Source organism: Balaenoptera ricei, chromosome 1 (genome assembly GCF_028023285.1).
Source record: "Balaenoptera ricei isolate mBalRic1 chromosome 1, mBalRic1.hap2, whole genome shotgun sequence".
Lineage (NCBI taxonomy): Eukaryota > Metazoa > Chordata > Mammalia > Artiodactyla > Balaenopteridae > Balaenoptera > Balaenoptera ricei.
Genome location: NC_082639.1, coordinates 61829040 through 61848444, shown reverse-complemented (window position 1 = coordinate 61848444; position 19405 = coordinate 61829040). Strand labels below are relative to the sequence as shown.

Genomic DNA, 19405 nt, shown 5'->3' with positions numbered 1-19405 from the left:
TATTTATTTATTTTTGGCTGTGTTGGGTCTTCGTTTCTGTGCGAGGGCTTTCTCCAGTTGCGCCAAGCGGGGGCCACTCTTCATCGCGGTGCGCGGGCCTCTCACTGTCGCGGCCTCTCCTGTTGCGGAGCGCAGGCTCAGTAGTTGTGGCTCACGGGCCTAGTTGCTCCGCGGCATGTGGGATCTTCCCAGACCAGGGCTCGAACCCGTGTCCCCTGCATTGGCAGGCAGATTCTCAACCACTGCGCCACCATGGAAGCCCCTCAGTTTGAATTTGACTTAGTGATTTACTAGCTATGTGATCTTAAACAGGCTACTTAACTTCCCTGAGCCTCAGTTTCTTCTATAAAATTAAGGTAAAAATGTATACCTAGTAGGGCTTTGAGATATTTTAATAAAATATATATAAACTCTAATGTACTTAATAAAGGTAAATATCAGTGTTAATGTTCATTTGCTTTCAGGAGAAAGATGCTGATCAACCACAGTTTTTAATATACATTTAGAAAATGGCATATCTTCTTTAGTGTCTTCTAAATTTATGTTGCAAAGTTCCCTCACCCAATTTTGACAATTAAAGAATATAGAAAAAAATAGGTTTCTGGTCTCAAAAAACTAAGACCCAGACCCTAAGTAATGGCTGATTTGCCAAGATAAAAACCACTCAGGGTTCTTTTTATAAGCTCACTTTTTGGGGAAGTAGAGATGGGGACAGATTTCTGTATCAGTCAGGCAGAAAATAGGTAAGAAAATATATTTAACAAACTAGTGAACTAAATATGCCCAGCTTACACAAAAAAATATCCCAGACTTTAACTTTTTGAGTTATTATATAAAATCTACTTATAAGGTATTACAACTGACTACTACAAGATTCTTCTGAATTAAGCCTTTCAAAATCATATGTATAGTTGTATCTACAACTCTTCTATCAGGAGAAATTAACCTGTCATATTTATTAGTTTACCATGTATATGTGGTATTTCTTGTCCATGTTATATATACAACAAAACTGTTAGTTTTTTAATAACCTTAGTTCCTTTTGTGTTTTATTCCTATAACGTATTTTACTTACACAATTTAAAAATTTTTGTTAGTATTTGTTTCCAAGTATTACTTAGCTTAAAAATGTTGTATATAGTTTTTCTCTGAACAGATAATATACAAATTTTGTGTCACTGATGTTCAGTCCTTGCATATACTGTACTCAAACTAAACAGCACACCATTTAAAACAATGGAAAAATAGACATTAAAAAGTAGAGATTATTTTTCCTTAAATATAGTCCAGTTATCACAAATAATATGTTTTTACTTTTGTTTAATACAGCATTATGTTAAATACTTTTCTATTGGTTTTCTTTATAAATATATTATGGGAGGGATGGTAAAAACTATTTTTACATTTAATATTCCCAACAGAAAAATTTCATGTCAGGAAGATTTATTTTCATATAATTGACAGTTATTTTTAAGATATAATATTTGATTCTACAAAAGGAAGAAATATTTCTATTTTGAGAGAAAATATTGGTTTTGGTTTGAGAATAAAGAACAATTATGGTACTTTAAGAAAACTATTATGGAGTTTCTCACGCATCACATTTCATAATTTACTTACATCCAAAATTCCAGTAATTTCCACTTTAACGCATTCCCATGAGTCCACCTGTGTCTGCAGAATGTAACTATACTGTAGATATTAAAATATGAAACCCTAAAAAGGATGCATTCTTTGAGGATTCTTTTTTCTAAAATCCTGACATAGAATTTGTCCAATTTAAGTTTGCATGAAAAGGAAGAAAGATGTGCCTTATTATGTGTTTATTTACATGACAAGGCTATTCACATCAGTTATAGTTAATATTGGCTCTGGGTGTCTTTGACTAATCATCTCAGTGTAAATACAGAGGCTGATATTTTGTGACCATGAGAATATTAACAAAAGGACATATCTCTCTTTGATTCAGCTTATCTCAACACAACCAGGGAAGCATTCCCTATCAGATGATTTATTTTACAACATCCTGGCAGGGATCTACATAGATTCAATAAGTAAAAATAATGTTTCAACTCTGTGGAACTTCTGTGGAAGTCTCAGGGCTCCTGAAAACTAATCGCTTTGCACTTTGTTTAGTTGTGCGTCTGATGAACAATTAAATGTAATACATGTGATGTGTAATAGTAAAACGAAGGCTTTTGAAGATAGAGGGAAATTTATATACTTGACCACAAATACTAGTCTTGCAGCATATTTTAAGACAGTGTTTCTATTGGCCAAATAGATTTGGAGACTCTGAGTACTAGATCATTGTCTCGAAGATTCAAGTTATACATTAAACACACTAGAGAGTCTGAAAAAAACCCCGCAATAAACTAACCGGGTACATTGTTTAATTCAGCATTTCCTAACCTCACTTAAGCATGGAATGCTACTCTTCCTTTTGTATTAACCAACACCTAGCTTCGCATAGCACATTAGGCTGAACGTGCTGTGGATTGCAGTTAAGGTGCCTAAAAAGCAGTCAAAATGCTTTGTCTTCATATTATTCCCTCTTCCCAAGTCACGCTCCAAAAGTTCTTTGTAGCCTGGATCTGCAAAGTCATCAAGCCAATCCCAGAAGTCAGCCCTAGACCTGGGGGACATTTTAACATTGTTTCAGACCGCAAGCGTTTTACTGACTAAATTATGCCTTAGGAGACATGTCAAGGCCTGAGAGAATTATGTGTACGCTCGATGTTACAACCTTCAGTTTGGGGCATATCTTTCTTTTCCAAAAGATTTGGCTTCTGACCAAATAACCATAGGTCATATCTAATTATATATTCAAATTTACAAAAAACCTGAAGTTTAAATAGAATCACTTTTACTTCATTGTTGATTATTTCAATGTATTTTGCCTTATGGGACAAAGAAGTAGAGAGAACTTTGTACACGTGGCAAGATGCTGATCAATATTTAACTTTAACATATAAATAAGTAATTACTATGTTTTATTCTAACAAAGGGTTTTTGTGTGACTTAACAGTAGCCATTATTAATTCTATTGAGAGCAGATATGTAAATGGTCCCTGTATTTTTTCCTCCTTCTCATCTGTACTTATGCTTCATGAAATTTCTTTCTATTTATATTTCTATGAATGTTGTTTTTTCACTCTCATGTTATATATTTTGGCATTCTTTGACATATTACCAAGGAGTAGACATATTTGTATTAACACAGAAGCATTGTTTTTTTATTTGTAAAGGGCCCAGAGAGACCACCTAGTTTCCATTTTATAGATAGATAAACTAAGTTTTTTCAAGACTGAATAACTTGTCTGGAGTCATACAGATATTAGAAGCAGAGTCAGGTGATAAAATCTTGGTTTAATATTTCTCTATTCAGGGCAAATCTATTTGACAATCCAGAAAACTGATGGTTGAGACCTTCAACAATATTCCAGACAGTGGGGTCATTTAGACCTCAAATTACATTATCTTGTTGAAAATATTTACTTCATAGTAAGTTAAAGTTTATTTTATTCATTGAGTTATCAGGGATAAATTAGGAGTTCGGGATTAACATATGCATACTACTATATATAAAATAGATAATCACTAAGTACCTACTATATAGCACAGGGAACCCTACTCAATATTCTGTAATAACTTATATGGGAAAAGAATCTGAAAAAGAATGAATATATGTATATGTGTAACTGAACCACTTTGCTGTACACCTGAAACTAACACAACATTGTAAACCAACTATACCCCAATATTAAATAAAAATTAAATTAAAAAAAAAAAGACTAAGATGTAATGTATGTAATACAACTGTAGCCATATTAATCTATGACATGTTGAGTTAAAATGTCATCACAGATCATTTTCCTGAAATATGTTTGTATGTTCAGAAGAAAATATACAACTGATTTTTTTGGTATTATGTTTGATTTTTTTGGTTCATGAACATTTCTCTGTTATTTGTTAACAAATAAACATTTTCAGTTATATTTGTAAAATTGAAGTTTAAGTCAATAAACAGAATCACATTATTTGGCGGTTCAATAATACTAAGTGTTGAGAAGAGGTTTTGGTTAAACAGTCAAGGATCCATACATTGATCTGGCATTTATAATGGCTTAAATATTTTGATTCGGGTGTTTCAGTATAATGCAGTATGAACTTTGTTTTGTGGCTGAGCTTCTTCTCTATCACTGATAGACTGCCCTAGATCAGAGATGACTGATAGATCTCATTCTGCATGCACACTCTCTTTGATTGGTAGTGACTCTCTGGAGCAAAGGTTGGGAAGGCTCTGTCAGGGCTCAAGAAGAAATGATGCTGTGATAAGGGTACCAGTGTTTCTATCCCCACTAGAATGTAAGTACCATGAGGGCAGGAACATTGCCTTGTTTGTTTTCTGTTGCATCCTTAGTGCCTGTCATAGTGCCATATATATATATAATATATATATATATATATGGCAATATTCGTTTCAATAATTATTAATAAACTCATGTGAGTTTTTAGTACTGTGTTAGGGACCATGGGGGTTATTAGCTCATAAGTTTTAATTCAGCATACATTTGTTTCTGTAATGTAAAAAGATATGAATTCTCATCTCATTTAGCATCCTATTCTGAATGAAACTTAAAAATTATATAATTTAACATTCTATTCTGAATGAAACAGATATTAACAAATGGAAAAGGAGATTTTATTCATAGAAAACATTACTCTTTTATTTTACCTGAGATATTTTGTTTGATCTATGTTCCTCTTTCCCTATGATGAATGTATTTACATCTGTATATTTTACAATACATATATATATATATATATATATATATATGATGTGTGAAGAGAGAAAGGAGAATAGCAACACACATGGTATATCTTTGCCTTCTCTGCACTAAGTGGTTGTCTACTTCCAAGGTCTATAAGTCACAATCCCTGTGTATATGTTGAAATATGATGATCCAGTTCATTTTTTAAAAAGAATTTTATGAATACAAAAAAAATCAAACAGTGATTTATACATATGGAGAGGTATCACAAACCCAATAAATTCCAACAAAAGGTCTGATTTTTAGAAGGTCATTCTTTTAGACACCTAAGGAAAGTTTATTTTGCTACACAGAAGAGAATAAACTCTTGCTGAAAACTAATATTAATATTTTTATTTAAAAAAAGAGATAAAACAAAAGAGGCCTGAATCCTGAAGTGCCCTCAAGGTCTTTGTATTTATCCTGCTGCCTCAGAAGTCAGTAGTCAGCAGAGGGCTTCTCAGTGACAGCGAATGGATTTGCCTTTGAAGCGGCTTTGGATAGAACGGGCTGCATCCAAAAGATGAAAATAATGGAAGCCAAAAGACCTAGCAGGCAGCTGGGTAGTGGGCACCCCCCCACAACTGTCTCCACTGAATATACTCCCTGCGGTGGTGTAATCACCTGGAGGTCTCCTGTGATTAAGGCAAATAATCTTATGAGTGGTCATGAGTATGCCCAATGATTGGGTTTGGCAGATTGCGTAGTCAACTGCAAATTACCTTTTGGAAATGACTGGCTATACCCAGTGAGCAAAAGAAATGGAAGCAAGGGGATCTGGCAGACAGCAGGTACCCATAGCAGCTGTATGAGTTACATTCCCATAATTTACTGATGAAGAGAGCCAAACCTGGACCTTTCATAGCTGTGCTTTTCATTTCTGATATTTGGAGGGACTGCAGGAAGTTGCTGCACACTCGAGCAATTTACCTTCAGGATAGTAGCAAGGCAGCGTGTGAATGTCCATGATATGCACATCCCTTTTCTTTATACCCAGCAGAAAAGCACAACATCTGCTCTACTGATAATTGGATACCAGCCTCGTCTGATGAAAGGATATTAATTTTCACTTCGTAGATTAATAGACCTTGAGAAGTCAACTAGTCCATCACGCTCTCTTACTGCAGGATACTTCCTAACCCAGAAGGAAGGGTTTGAGAGAGATAAAGGCATGTTTTCAGTGCTGTGATTTTGAATGCAACAAACTTCATCGTAACACATGCTGAGAATTGCCAAACCATTCCAAGAAAATGGGATATTAAATGACCACTACCTCTCAGCTGTGAGAGCAGTCCCTGTTTTTCGTTTCTACATTGTATTAGACAGGCTTAAGCTCAGACTTACAGAAACAATATTCGTTTCAATAATTATTAACAAACTCATGTGAGTTTTTAGTACTGTGTTAGGGACCATGGGGGTTATTAGCTCATAAGTTTTAATTCAGCATACATTTGTTTCTGTAATGTAAAAAGATACGAATTCTCATCTCATTTAGCATCCTATTCTGAATGAAACATAAAAATTGTATAATTTAACATTCTATTCTGAATGAAACAGATATTAACAAATGGAAAAGGAGATTTTATTCATAGAAAACATTACTCTTTATTTTACCTGAGATATTTTGTTTGATCTATCTATGTTCATCTTTTCCTATGATGAATGTATTTACATCTGTATATTTTACAATTATGTATTTTTTCTTCATCTTTTCTATTTAGCTTCTTAAATAAGTAGTGATTATATATTTAAAACAAAACAAAATATGAATTCTTAAACAACCAAAATTTAGAGAAACAACACATCAATTCTACTCTGGGGAATCAGCTACCTTGATTACTTGAAAGTAATGTATTCATCTGATCTCATAAAAGAGATTTAAAACCCTCAGCTTCAAAAAGGTTCTCAAATTGTCTTAAGAAAAGCACATTTGGAAAAAATTTTTAAACTATGAAATAAACAAATGTTTCTGCTGAAAATAGAAATATGTATTTCAAACAATTCGCAGGGTTAGTCCTGATCTTTCCACATATATTTATAATAACATATGGTATTATTTCAGAAAACTATTTGAATATAGAATCTCATAAAGATATATTTTGTTTGCTGAATAAATGCATCTCTTTTAACCAGAAAGAATAGTTTCTCTTTACCCAGGAACAGCACCATCTGCCGGTTGATCGGTACTTATCAGCCCAGTATGTAAAGTACTAGCTATGACTTCAACTAAACATGCATTTCTTATATGAAATTTCAACATTAATAAGCTTTTCTCCCAATTCTTTCTAGTATGTTGGAGTCAGATAACGTTATGAAACTGGACACACTATGTTTTGTTTATCTAATTCATAAAGGCTAATGCTTTAAACAGAAACCAGATTAAGCACATCAAAGTCAAATGCTTTATTTTGATTGATCAATTTTCCAGTATTGAGGGTGGATGTGAGCAAAGTTGCAGGTGGTTTAACTATCTATGAAGGGGTCTAGTGGAATGTGATGACTGCTTATAAAGTAGGGATTTACACTTTTATTCCGTTGATAGGTTATCATAGGACTCTAGCAGGTAAATAATGAATTCTTGCCCTGTTACTGATCTACTGCACATCTGCCTTGCTCAGCCAGGATCTGGAGTGTTATTTGAGAGAACAAGCAGATAATCAAACATTCTGTTTTTACAGAATTGTCCCAATTTAAGGTCCTTCAGGACCCTCCAGGATGCCTATTTGAGATGTTTTTCTTCCTGAAATGCATTATCTTGGGATTAAAAAAAAAGAATGTAGTTTGTCATAATCCCAGCCTAAGGAAATGTGACTCCTGATCCCCTTACAGTTCTCAGAGAAGTAAAAATAAAACCAGGAAAGCAAGATGTATTATACAAGGAAAGGATATCAAACTTCTAGCCAATAAGGACCTCATTCTTTCTATCCCCTCTTTCACCACCTGCTGCTGTGCTCAAACCAGGAATCAGTTCATCACCATTTCTGATCTCAGGACTTTTCTAAGTTTCCATGGCTGTATTCCCCAAATTAGTTGCAGATGCCAATGGAGCCCACTTCTGGCCATTTAATTCCTCTATTCCTTCTAGTTTCTTGTGCCCTATTTCCATTTTGCTCTACTTATGTGTTGCTCATGACTACTCTTTCTGTATATTTTGGAATATAATACATCACATAGAATTATCCCTTTCTGTTAAACTGGGCAGGAGCCCCACATTGACCATTGGCATCTTACATGGGAAAAGGAAATAAGAAAAATTCTAATAAAGAAGTAAGCTACCAGTCAGAGACAGGAATAATTTTCTGTCAAAAGACAAAATGTTGGAACAATTATCAGTTACCTTCATTAGGTATTCATCCCTGGAGAGTTGGTGGCACATTTTTGATGTCTACCATGTGCTCAATAAATGTTGGTATAACTGCTGAACTATCTCTTTAATGCAGTGGTTCCTTAGGAAGATGCTAATATCATCTGGCCGGTATCACTGCCCTCTTCTTTTTCTGACACTTTTATATAGCATTATACAGATAGTCATTTCTTCCCTTCTTTTACTTCCCCCTCATTTCAGAAGTTACCAGATTACTAAATTTCTTTGGTTACCAAAATCCAAACTTCTGCTTAGAATGTCGGTTTATTACCTACCCGCAATGATATATGTTAGTGACAGATTTTGTGATACTAATATAAATACTATAGTTAGTTAGAGGAAGAGGATATCAGTGAGGGAGATAGTACCTGAAGCATGCTTCGAGAAGGAAGTGGGTCTGTGCAATGTGTTTAACCAACTGTACAGTTTGAGGAAACAGTCCCTATAAGATTGCCCTTACTTCAGACATAAGCCACAAGTTTGTGGGTCCCCAAGACCACCATCACTTCAAACCAGCTGGCTATGAATTCAAGGATCCCCATGATCATCCTTGGGTTTGATAATCCACTGGAGGGACTCAAGCACTCATTGAAAGCTATTATGCTCATGGCTAATACAAGATATAGAAAATCAGCCAAAGGAAGAAATGCATAGGTCAGAGTCTGGGAGGGTCCAAAGGCACAGCTTCTGGCCATCCTCTCCCTGTGGAGTCACGGATGGTGTTACCTCCTCTGGCCACAATGTGTGAGGATACACACAGAGTATTGCCAACCAGAGAAACTCATTTGAGCACTTGGTGTCCATAGTTTTTATTAAGGCTTAATTACATCCTACCCATGTGACTACCTTTCAGTCTCCAGCCCCTCACAAAGGTCAGGCTACCTTTAGTCATCAGTTCTTCCAGAGGTCAGAACTGATACAGTGTGGTCTCAAAGCCCCCGTCCTACATCACATTATTAGACTGTCTGGTGGTGGCCAAAGACCCCAGGCAAACAAAGACACTTCTACCAGGCAGGACATTCTGGGGGCCTAGAGATCTCCACCCAGGAGCCAAGGGCAGAGTCCAAACCTCTCTTTGGGTGAGTCCAGATTCTATACTACACAGTCTGGAACTGAGTTTTAAAGGAAAGAGAAGATTAAGATAGGTAGAGAGGAGGTAAGTCATCCCAAGCAAAAGGATAACGGTAAGGAGAGGTTTGGAAGTGTAAGTGAAATAATGAAAGGGAATGCCAACATGAGAATCCCAGTTTAGCTAAAGAAGGAGATGCTTTATAGAAAACTGAAGATGAATGATTTGGGCTAGAACAAAGGACACAGATTCTGAATGGCTTTAAAAGTCAAGTAGAGCTGAGGAGTTGTGCTTTGAAGCAATAAAAATTGGAAATATTTAAAATTCTTGAATTTGTGGGATAAGTAGAATGACAAAAACTCTACCTAAAGAAATTTCAGAGTATTCTCTTTATTTCTAGACCCCGCATTTTAAATAATGCTGGCAATTATAAGGTACGAACAGGAGAGCAATCAAAATGGTGAGGCCTAAAATTTATATCAGGCTCAATTATGGGAACAGTGTATAGTTATAAATTTTTCAAAAACAGAACTTAGACAAAATAGCCTTCTTCAAAGGCCTGATGGAATTTCATATTTCAGATAAGCAAAATTAGGATTGAAGGGAGAAAAAATAAAGCAAAAAAGGATAGACCTGGCAATGTAAAGAACATTTTTCTGTCAATTAAAATAATGTATAAATTAAATGATAAATGTTTTGAGAAATTATTTTTCCATCAATAAGTATTCAGAAAAAAAAAATAAGTATTCAGGTAGTGGATGGCTACTTACCTACATTTCCAAATTAATTTGTAGAGATTTTTGCATTGGAGGGCAATGTCTCTTCCTATTTTAGAATTCTGTGGTTCTTTGAAATAGACAGGATAACCTAGGAGAGGGAAGGCCTGGGTCCATAGACATCTGCTAGGAAATTGGAGGAATATAGGTATAAAGTGATCCAATTTTGGACTAGGGAGGTGGCAATGACCATACAACAGAAGGATAAAGGAGACATTTCAAAAGAGAAATGAACAGAGTGTGGTGAATGGCTAGATGGGGAGCATGAATCTGAGAAAAATGCAAAGAATACTCATCTTTCAAGCATGAGTGACGAGGCTAACTGTGGAACTGCTAGTGGAAACGATCATCACAATGGAGAACAATTTTTGGAGGAAAGATGGTGAATTCTTCTTTAACATGGTGAGACATTTAACATTTAGACTCCAGTGGGAGGCCCATGACTTCTATTTTCATTGCTTAAAGACTTTTGTTATGGCATTTATCACAATATGTCTTATATTAGAACTACTTAAGTATCTGTCTCCTAAACTTGATTTTGAGATTCTTAAGAATGGGGTCAAAGTTTCATATATTCTTTTATTTTACCAAACCAGTTTTGTGTGTAGCACATTTCCAGTAAATATTCTGGTATTAAATTACTTAAATATAAAAACTGTAAGTGCATATGGAGAAAAAAATAGCAAGAGAGGGCTGACTGCTTGGAGAAGAGAGGGGAAATTTTCTGAATTAGGAGTCTAGGAGTTGGAGAAACAGGAGAAAGATCAGGGTCGTGCATTGTTATGGATACTTGAAAGTGAGAGTTTCAAGATCAAAGGCCTGGCTGATTATGAGGTCTTGATAATGAGGTTGGAGAAAAGGCTTTTGTGTTTTTTCAGTAAAGGCTTAATGGATAATTTTCAAGAGATATTGACACTATTGTAAATGGTTTAGAACTTTTCATTAGAAGGAAAATGTACCATGTGCCTCAGGGACACTTACAGAGCCAGATAGGTTCTCTCTTCAGTGCTGTCTGTACCTTCTTCCCTCATCTGAAACTCTTCCTTGCATTTCAGTTTGTATTTTCTCCATGCCCAATTAAATGAGCCTTCAAGAGACAAGTGTCTCCTAGAATGCTGATAGAAGGAAAAGCCAATAAGCACATTCTTCCGTTTTGTTTTCGTTTTTGTTTTTGTTTTGTTTATACTTTATGCATTTGGTGGCTGTCCTATTTTTCTATTTTGAAACTATAGCCCTTTGGGAATGAGAGAAAGTTTGCTAGTATGGTTCTAGAAATGTGGAGGGGCTGACCTTTGCTATGAAAGGATTGAATGCTATCCACACTAGGATGGAGGGTGAGAAAAACACTCTGCTGTGAATTCATGTTTTCACTTCAAGAAAAAAGGGTCAAACCCTGAGGTGGTCACTAGAGGTTTTAAAATGTACCTTTTCCTGTCTTTTCCCCCATCATACCACTTACTTTATATCCATTATTTCCTTGTAGTCACTCTCTATTATTATCATCCTTAGCCCAAATAAATATGGATTTCTTAATGTTTCCTCAATCTGTAAGTCCCAGATAATGTTAACTTCCTTGCATTCATTGTTTATTTAATAAATACTACTTGAACACTTGCTTTGAGCCAGTCAATGTACTGAGATCTTCTGTGAAATACTTGCTCCATGTATAATTTAGGGTGCTTTGGGCTGCATGTAAAAGAAAACACCAAGTCAAAGTTCCTTAAACAATAAGGAAACATTATTATTTCACATAACAAGAAAGCAGCTCCAGAGTTAGTTAATTCAATGACTCAAAGATTATGCTCTCTCCATTAATTCTGCTCTGTGTTGGGCTAACGGCCCTTATCATCACAGGTTGACTGCTGCAGTTCCAGGCTTTCCATGTAAACACATCCATGTGCAAAGGAAGAAAAGGAGCCATTTCTTCTCTGTGTTTCTTTTCATCTGTGAGGAAACATTTCCCCAAATCCCATGGCTGCCTTCCCTTCACATGTCATTGCTAAGATGTGACTCAGTCATTGCTAAGATGTGACTCAGTCATTGCCAAAACTGTCACAAGTCCCTTCTTAAACCTATCACACACAAGTGGAACTACATTACCTAGACTGGTTGAGGCTAATGGGGGTTACATTATATATCTATAAATGTTGTTCTAGAAGATAAAACAGATCAGTGAAAAGTTGGAGAAACAATGCTCATTTAGGTCACACTGTGCATCTCACGTTTTTTTTGAAGAATGTCATTGGCCATGCACATTGCATCCTATTGTCATGAACATTATTTGAATAAGAATAATGCAATTTCAGTTTCAGTTAGGTTGGTAACAAATGTTCTAAATTTGTATTTAAAAATCGAAACAAATATATAATGGTCATTGTCACCTTTGGCTGGATATGATACAATCTTGGTATAAACAAAAAGAACACAGTCTTACAAAAGAATCATTTAGAAAATAATATATCATTATTTAAGAGCAAGAAATTTATCAGTATCTGCAATAGACATCACATTGACATTTCCAAGATTACTTTATAATATAAAGAACAATACATAGCGTTCATCTGTTCAAACTCTGAGTCATACATTTAAATTTTAACTGGGTTATATAGATTAGTACTTAAGTAATAATGTGATTCAGTTTAAATCATGGATTAACATAAGGTTATTGCTTTATTTGAAGGTGAAGGGCTGTTTTTCTCTCCAGAAAGTGCAATCATTTCAGCTTTATCCCATTTTGGTGCCAAGATATGATGAATTGAAAGCAATACAGGAAATCCTTCTCCTTTACAACTGTATGGGCTTGTGTTTTCTGCCCTTCCTATTTTAAAGTAACTCAAATTGTCTTTAATGGGAGCATCCTGGGTATACTCCAGGGAAATAAAGCCAGTTAGACAAATTTGGGCTTAGTGAGACAGCTCTGTTTAAGCAGAAAAAACAGCTTTTACTAGGGTTTTGCATTCTGAAAGACCCAATTTTAATCATGGCTTCACTACTTACTAGCTTTGTGACTTTGGATTAGTAACACAATCTTTCTGTGGCTTAGTTTCATCTTTTATGGAATAGAAAAGTAGTACTCTATCAATCAGTATTCTTTATAGGAAACAACAGAAGCAAACTATGAAGAATTTAAATAAGAAGTAATTTATTGAAAAGGTATTTTAGGAGCTAATGACATCAGTAAGAGACTGGGGAACCAGGCCTGAGAATAGACCAGGAGCAGGAAATACTTGAGAGCCAAGAATTAGGAAACTGGAAACTCAGCATGAAACTGTCTGGGCAGGACTTACCTTGGTCTCTTTAATGAATAACCTCCAATCTCCCTGGGGGGTTTCAAATGTCATGGAGGAGCTTCTGATTCACTGAACTTAGGTCACTGGACATGTTCCTTATGTAGCCTGAGACAGACAAAGGAAATACTTACCTCCTTTGGCTTATATTCTAGAACATGTTTACCTTTAATACTTCTGTAAACAAAGCTACATCCAAAGGAGAAGTAGTCATTCTCCAATAGGAAAAACATGTGCTATGTTCATGTGCATGTATTTCTCATTTAATCATCACAAGGACTCTGTGAAGCATTTGAATTTCAGGAAATAGACTCAAAAATGTTAAATAGGAGATTGGTTCAAGATGGAGGAGTAGAAGGACGTGCTCTCACTCCCTCTTGCGAGAGCACTGGAATCACAACTAACTGCTGAACAATCGTCGAAAGGAAGACACTGGGACTCACCAAATAAGATAATCCAAAGACAAAGGAGAAGCCACAATGAGACGGTAGGAGGGGCGCAATCACAATAAAATAAAATCCCATAACTGCTGGGTGGGTGACTCACAAACTGGAGAACACTAATACCACAGAAGTCCACCCACTGGAGTGAAGGTTCTGAGCCAACGTCAGGCTTCCCGACGTAGGGGTCCGGCAATGGGAGGAGGAATTCCTAGAGAATCAGACATTGAAGGCTAGAGGGATTTGGTTGCAGGACTTCGACAGGTCTGGGGGAAACGGAGACTCCACTCTTGGAGGGCACACACAAAGTAGTGTGTGCATAGGCACCCAGGGGAAGGAGCAGTGACCTCACAGAGACTGAACCAAACCTACCTGCTAGTGTTGGAGGGTCTCCTGCAGGGGTGGGGGTGGCTGTGTCTCACCGTGAGGACAAGGACACTGGCAGCAGAAGTTCTGGGAAGTACTCCTTGGCGTGAGCCCTCCCAGAGTCTGCCATTAGCCCCACCAAAGAGCCCGGGTAGGCTCCAGTGTTGGGTTGCCTCGGACCAAACAACCAACGGGGAGGGAACCCAGCCCCACCTATCAGCAGACAAGCAAATTAAAGTTTTACTGAGTTCTGCCTACCAGAGCAACGGCCAGCTCTACCCACCACCAGTCCCTCCTATCAGGAAACTTGCACAAGCCTCTTAGATAACCTCATCCACCAGAGGGCAGACAGCAGAAGCAAGAAGAACTACAATCCTGCAGCCTGTGGAAAAAACACCACATTCACAGAAAGACAGACAAGATGAAAAGGCAGAGAGCTATGTACCAGATGAAGGAACAAGATAAAACACCAGAAAAACAACTAAATGAAGTGGAGATAGGCAACCTTCCCGAAAAAGAATTCAGAATAATGATAGTGAAGATGATCCAGGACCTCGGAAAAAGAATGGAGGCAAAGATGGAGAAGATGCAAGAAATGTTTAACAAAGACCTAGAAGAATTAAAGAACAAACAGAGATGAACAATACAATAACTGAAATGAAAAATACACTAGAAGGAATCAATAGCAGAAGAACTGAGGCAAAAGAAGAGATAAGTGACCTGGAAGACAGAATGGTGGAATTCACTGCTGTGGAACAGAATAAAGAAAAAAGAAAGAAAAGAAATGAAGACAGCTTAAGAGACCTCTGGGACAACAATAAATGCAAAAACATTCACATCAAAGGGGTCCCAGAAGGAGAAGAGAGAGAGAAAAGACCAGAGAAAATATTTGAAGAGATTCTAGTTGAAAACTTCCCTGACATAGGAAAGGAAATAGCCACCTAAGTCCAGGAAGTGCAGAGAGTCCCATACAGGATAAACCCAAGGAGATACACGCCAAGACACATAGTAATCAAACTGGCAAAAATTAAAGACAAAGAAAAATTTTTGAAAGCAGCAAAGGAAAAATGACAAATAACATACAAGGGAACTCCCATAAGGTTAACAGCTGATTTCTCAGCAGAAACTCTATAAGCCAGAAGGGAGTGGCATGACATATTTCACGTGATGAAAGGAAGAACCTACAACCAAGATTACTCTACCCGGCAAGGATCTCATTCAGATTTGATGGAGAAATCAAAAGCTTTACAGACAAGCAAAAGGTAAAAGAATTCAGCACCACCAAACCAGCTCTACAACAAATGCTAAAGGAACTTATGTAGATGGGAAACACAAGAGAAGAAAAGGACCTACAAAAACAAACCCAAAACAATTAAGAAAATGGTCATAGGAACATACATATCAATAATTACCTAAAACGTGAATGGATTAAATGCTCCAACCAAAAGACACAGGCTTGCTGAATGGATACAAAAACAAGACCCATATATAAGCTATCTACAAGAAACCCACTTCAGACCTAGGGACACATATAGACTGAAAGTAAGGGGATAGAAAAAGATATTCCATGCAAATGGAAATCAACAGAATGCTGGAGTAGCAATACTCATATCAGATAAAATAGACTTTAAAATAAAGAATGTTACAAGAGACAAGGAAGGACACTACATAATGATCAAGGGATCAACCCAAGAAGAAGATACAACAATTATAAATATAGATGCACCCAACATAGGAGCACCTCAATACATAAGGCAACTGCTAACAGCTATAAAAGAGGAAATCAACAGTAACACAATAATAGTGGGGGACTTTAACACCTCACTTACACCAATGGACAGATCATCCAAACAGAAAACTAATAAGGAAACACAAGCTTTAAATGACACAATAGACCACATAGATTTAATTGATATTTATACAACATTCCACCCAAAAACAGCAGATTACGCTTTCTTCTCAAGTGTGCATGGAACATTCTCCAGGATAGATCACATCTTGGGTCACAAATCAAGCCTCAATAAATTTAAGAAAATTGAAATCATATCAAGCATCTTTTCTGACCACAACACTATGAGATTAGAAATGAATTACAGTGAAAAAAACGTAAAAAACACAAAACACATGGAGGCTAAACACTACGTTACTAAATAAGCAAGAGATCACTGAAGAAATCAAAGAGGAAATCAAAAAATACCTAGAGACAAATGACAATGAAAACACGCTGACCCAAAACCTATGGGATGCAGCAAAAGCAATTCTAAGAGGGAAGTTTATAGCAATACAGTCCTACCTCAAGAAACAACAAACATCTCAAAAACAATCTAACCTTACACCTAAAGCAACTAGAGAAAGAACAAACAAAACCCAAAGTTAGTAGAAGGAAAGAAATCATAAAGATCAGAGCAGAAATAAATGAAATAGAAACAAAGAAAACAATAGCAAAGATCAATAAAACTAAAAGCTGGTTCTTTGAGAAGATAAACAAAATTGATAAACCATTAGCCAGACTCATCAAGAAAAAGAGGGAGAGGACTTTAGTCAATAAAATTAGAAATGAAAAAGAAGTTACAACAGACACTGCAGAAATACAAAACATCCTGAGACTACTACAAGCAACTCTATGCCAATAAAATGGACAGCCTGGAAGAAATGGACAAATTTTTAGAGAGATATAACCTTCAAAGACTGAACCAGGAAGAAACAGAAAATATGAACAGACCAATCATGAGTAATGAAATTGAAACTGTGATTAAACATCTTCCAACAAACAAAAATCCAGGACCAGATGGCTTCACAGGTGAATTCTATCAAACATTTAGAGAAGAGCTAACATCCATCCTTCTCAAACTCTTCCAAAAAATTGCAGGGGAAGGAATACTCCCAAACTCAATCTATGAGGCCACCATCACTCTGATACCAAAACCAGACAAAGATACTACAAAAAAACAAAATTATAGACCAATTCCACTGATGAATATAGATGAAAATATCCTCAAGAAAATACTAGCAAACAGAATCCAACAACACATTAAAAGGATCATACACCATGATCAAGAGGGATTTATCCCAGGGATGCAAGGATTCTTCAGTATATGCAAATCAATCAATGTGATACACCATATTGACAAATTGAAGGAGAAAAACCATATGATCATCTCAATAGATGCAGAAAAAGCTTTTGACAAAATTCAACACCCATTTATGATAAAAACTCTCCAGAAAGTTGGCATAGAGGGAACCTACCTCAACATAATAAAGGCCATATACGACAAATCCACAGCAAACATCATAGTCAATGGTGAAAAACTGAAAGTATTTCCTCTAAGATCAGGAAAAGACAAGGATGTCCACTCTCACCACTATTATTCAACATAGATTTGGAAGTCCTAGCCATGGCAATCAGAGAAGAAAAAGAAATAAAAGGAATCCAAATCGGAAAAGAAGAAGTAAAGCTGTCACTGTTTGCAGATGACATGACACTATATAGAGAGAATCCTAAAGATGCTACCAGAGAACTACTGAGCTAATCAATGAATTTGGTAAAGTTGCATGATACAAAATTAATGCACAGAAATCTCTTGCATTCCTATACACTAATGATGAAAAAGCTGGAAGAGAAATTAAGGAAACACTCCCATTTACCATTGCAACAAAAAGAATAAAATACCTAGGAATAAACCTACCTAGGGAGACACAAGACCTATATGCAGGAAAGTATAAGACACTGATGAAAGAAATTAAAGATGATACCAACAGATGGAGAGATGTACCATGTTCTTGGATTGGAAGAATCAATATTGTGAAAATGACTATACTACCCAAAGCAATCTACAGATTCAATGCAATCCCTATCAAATTACCAATGGCATTTTTTACAGAACTAGAACAAATCATCTTAAAATTTGTATGGAGACACAAAAGACCCCGAATAGACAAAGCGGTCTTGAGGGAAAAAAATGGAGTGGGAGGAATCCGACTCCCTGACTTCAGACTGTACTACAAAGCTACAGTAATCAAGACAATATGGTTCTGGCACAAAAATAGAAATACAGATCAATGGAACAGGATAGAAAGCCCAGAGATAAACCCACACACCTATGGTCAACTAATCTATGACAAAGGATGCAAGGATATACAATGGAGAAAAGACAGTCTCTTCAATAAGTGGTGCTGGGAAAACTGGAAAGCTACATGTAAAAGAATGATATTAGAACACTTCCTAACACCATACACAAAAATAAACTCAAAATGGGTTAGAGACCTAAATGTAAGACCAGACACTATAAAACTCTTCGAGGAAAACATAGGAAGAACACTGTTTGACATAAATCACAGCAAGATCTTTTTTGATCCACCTCCTAGAGTAATGGAAATGAAAACAAAATAAACAAATTGGACCTAAGGAAACTTAAAAGCTTTTGCACAGCAAAGGAAACTACAAACAAGACGAAAAGACAACCCTCAGAATGGGAGAAAATATTTCCAAACGAATCAACTGACAAAGGATTAATCTCCAAAATATATAAACAGCTCATGTAGCTCAATATTAAAAAAACAAACAACCCAATCCAAAAATGGGCAGAAGACTTAAATAGACATTTCTCCAAAGAAGACATACAGATGGCCAAGAAGCACATGAAAAGCTGCTCAACATCACTAATTAGTAGAGAAATGCAAATCAAAACTACAATGAGGTATCACCTCACACCAGTTAGAATGGGCATCATCAGATAATCTACAAACAACAAATGCTGGAGACGGTTAGGAGAAAAGAGAATGCTCTTGCACTGTTGGTGGGAGTGTAAATTGATGCAGCCCCTATGGAGAACAGTATGGAGGTTCCTTAAAAAATGAAAAATAGGGCTTCCCTGGTGGCACAGTGGTTAAGAATCAGCCTGCCAATGCAGGGGACAAGGGTCCAAGCCCTGGTCCGGGAAGTTCCCACATGCCGCGGAGCAACAAAGCTCGTGTGCCACAACTACTGAGCCTGCGCTCTAGAGCCTGCGTGCCACAACTATGGAAGTCCGCATGCCTAGAGCCTGTGCTCCGCAACAAGAGAAGCCACCGCAATGAGAAGCCCACGCACCACAATGAAGAGTAGCCCCCGCTTGCCGCAACTAGAAAAAGCACACATGCAGCAAGGAAGACCCAATGGAGCCAAAAATAAATAAATTAAATTAATTAATTAATTTTAAAAAAATGAAAAATAGAATTACCATATGACCCAGCAATCCCACTACTGGGCATATACCCAGAGAAAACCATAATTCAAAAAGACACATGCAC

The 19405-nt window shown here is 36.5% G+C and overlaps 1 protein-coding gene and 1 long non-coding RNA gene across 2 annotated transcripts in view; one reads left to right on the top strand and one right to left on the bottom strand.

Annotated features, from left to right (window-relative positions):
- The window catches only part of LOC132366956 (uncharacterized), a 52529-nt gene extending 39129 nt beyond the window's left edge, over positions 1-13400 (bottom strand). Inside the window, exon 1 of the long non-coding RNA XR_009503625.1 lies at positions 13311-13400. This is a non-coding gene — a long non-coding RNA (uncharacterized LOC132366956). The remainder of the gene's footprint in view (positions 1-13310) is intronic.
- NEGR1 (neuronal growth regulator 1) overlaps positions 1-19405 on the top strand; it is an 836678-nt gene that overhangs the window by 737176 nt on the left and 80097 nt on the right. The window lies entirely within an intron of this gene.